Source organism: Hyalella azteca, unplaced genomic scaffold (assembly GCF_000764305.2).
Source record: "Hyalella azteca isolate HAZT.00-mixed unplaced genomic scaffold, Hazt_2.0.2 contig16722, whole genome shotgun sequence".
NCBI lineage: Eukaryota > Metazoa > Arthropoda > Malacostraca > Amphipoda > Hyalellidae > Hyalella > Hyalella azteca.
Genome location: NW_025946531.1, coordinates 179519 through 182885, shown reverse-complemented (window position 1 = coordinate 182885; position 3367 = coordinate 179519).

The window sequence follows — 3367 nt, the reverse complement described above, 5'->3', positions numbered from 1 at the left end:
AAATGCATGCAGTTGGTAAATGAGGTAAAATGCGTGCAGTTGGTAAATGAGGTAAAATGCGTGCAGTTGGTAAATGAGGTAAAATGCATGCAGTTGGTAAATGAGGTAAAATGCGTGCAGTTGGTAAATGAGGTAAAATGCGTGCAGTTGGTAAATGAGGTAAAATGCATGCAGTTGGTAAATGAGGTAAAATGCATGCAGTTGGTAAATGAGGTAAAATGCATGCAGTTGGTAAATGAGGTAAAATGCATGCAGTTGGTAAATGAGGTAAAATGCGTGCAGTTGGTAAATAAGGAAGAGTGCGAGACTGCTTATATGATGGTTTTTTATATATAATATTATAATATAAAATTATAGTATTTGGTTATGTTAGTTTAGGTGGGGGTTTAAAAATATATTATAATATAAAATTATAATATTAGGGCTGTTACGGCTTTTAGTGCCTGGATCTCACCAGACCTGAAATTTTTTACTAGATTAGTTAGGCATTGAAAAATTGGTAAAGACCAAATTATCGGACCATAAAAAAGTGCCAATAATGTTATAATAATAATAAATAATAATAAGAAATTTTGAATAATTAGTGTGGACAAAATAAATATAATTTGGAAGAAGCAAATATTTATTTCATGCTTTGAATCGAGAGTCAAGTGGTTAGTTGCTCGAAAAAAATTGAAAGGGTCGTGTTTAAATTAGCAAGCCTACATTAGCTACATTATCGAATCCCGAAAATATATTTTCGGGATTCGGCATCACGCGAATGACGAATTTTGGAAAACGGAGTTCTAAAATTACAAGGATTAAAAATTTAATGAAATATTGGAAACTTGTTCCAATAAATTCAGTGGCCAACTAATGATAATGCTAAAAAAATTCCGTTTCTTTTCACCAGCTTCTCTGTCAATTCATTACTTGAGGATACAAGGGTTAGCGATTAACACGAGTACCTAGAAACAGGGCACTAAATGCCAGCGAGAAGAAAGGTAACGGAAAAATTAAGACCTATATATTAAAAATCCCTATAAATAAATACTATAGTTGTCGATCATGCAAGGTTTTATATTAAAACCATGCAGAAATAACAAAATTATCACGTCGAACATGAGGTGGGAGATTTGATTTTATTACATTTAAAATCACTTCAGGATCCCTTGGCGTAGCGCTGTTCTATGTGAATGCGCTCAACAGAATGAGGTTTAAAATTTAAAATTTATTTCTTAATTTGCGACTTAAACTCACGAAATTGTGGGGTTATCAATTTTTTGCTCGAGTGCAAGTGGCAAATCTTTGAATAATTCAATATAATATAAAAAATATCTGCTCTAAATTTAATGCTCATGTGAAACCGAAGTAATGTCATATTATTGACTTCTCTTATATTAGTCAATGTTTCCCTATTCAACAATAGTTAAGAGACTACACCAAATAGTTATAAACTAAGCCCGTGAGACAAGGCTTCTCGCTGCGCGTCTATAAAGGATGCCCAATAACTTCTCGCCAAACACTCCAGCAAAGCCTGTATGAAACCTGGCCAATTTTCGCTGCACGGAGAAAATGTTTTTATGTTGTGGAAATGCATCACCAATTTCAACCGCCCTGAAGGTGATGACAGCAAATGCCCCAGGCTTTGTTGACCTTTTATATTTGACGGCACCAAGACGGTTGTGTTTGCCGGCACCAGGACGGTTGTATTTGCCGGCACCGGGACGGTTGTATTTGCCGGCACCGGGACGGTTGTTTGTATTTGCCGGCACCAGGACGGTTGTATTTGCCGGCACCAGGACGGTTGTATTTGCCGGCACCAGGACGGTTGTATTTGCCGGCACCAGGACGGTTGTGTTTGCCAGCTTCAGGACGGTTTTATTGTCAGGCTTTTGGTAAAGCTCCGGGCTTCAGATGTGATCTCGGATAGCGCCAGAATGCGCCGTATCTTACACAGATGCTCGGCGCGTGCGGCAAAAGCTGAAGCGCAATGTAGGCTATACTTGTATGAATATGAGTATTGAGTATACCCATGAATAATAATGCATGGATGAATATGGATATACTTATGAATATGAATACTTGTATGAATATGAGTATGCTTATGAACATGAATACTTGTATGAATATGAGTATGCTTATGAATATGAATACTTGTATGAATATGTGTAAAACTTGGGTATTATAACATTGTGAAATTCTGTTATCAGATGAGAGCTTCGGAAAAGTACTTACGATATACCAAGTTCTTAATTTGAAATATAATTGATTTAACTCTGTTACCGAGTATTTAGATGTATATGAATAAAATGTACGGTATTAAAACCTCATTAAAATTTTACAAATTAAATGAATTAGCAATATGTAATATCAGAGGAAGATTCCAAGCTAATAGTGAAGACGGAAGAAATAGGGACATTATTATTAATTATTGAGTCAATAATGAAAGAAAATGAGCTTATAATCATCAAATAAAAAACTCATGATCATGCTTCAACGATTCCAAAAAATTTTAAAAGCTTCCTTCAGCAAACAAATCTAGAAATATTTTACGACAAGTCACGAGTTGCATTGTCATTCATACATTAAAAATGCATTAAATTGTACTGTTTTCGCTTCTTCCTACGCAATAAGGAATTAGTTCATTTTAATTGGGTTAATCACATTTGAATAATTAATGCATACAGTGAGTATTTTAATTCATCAGCATTTAATGTTTCGATTGTGCTACACTTTTGAATGAAAATTAATGATTTCAAGGGATATAAACTTTATAGATTTATGTTGCTGTTTTCATTAAGTTAATTAGAATGTTACAAAAAATTAAGTACGAAAGTAAATGTTGCGTCCCTCATTAGCATTTGAACCGTTATTTTATTATTTGGGTTACGCGGTCTTTTTTTCTGCATAAATTGCGCTATTTAGTTTTTTAATTGCATTGGCCGGAAAAGTTTATGATGGCACACTTCCTTATTAGATTTTAAAATGAACAAAAAAAGAAAATTTTATTTTTGCACCGGAACCTGCAAATTTATTATTATATATTTAATAATACTCTTTTTTTACTCTTTTTTTGTCTGCAGACTTGGCTGTTTTTAGGCCATCTGGCAACCGTGCATGGTGGGTCGTGCTGCACTAATGTGTTAATTATTCTTCGAAATCCCTGTATTATATAATTAATTCAACATAGGTGAACTGACATTGAGTTAAAATTATAACAAATTATTCCAGTTAACATTGAAGCCAAAGCTGATCGAGGGAACTTCGCATCAAACGAATTCCCTAGAACGAACTTCCCGCGACTCTCAATATACCAGCTCGTTTCAACTCCGATTTTTGTATCTTCTCTGTAGTAACCCATACAGCGATGATAACCATCAAGTGC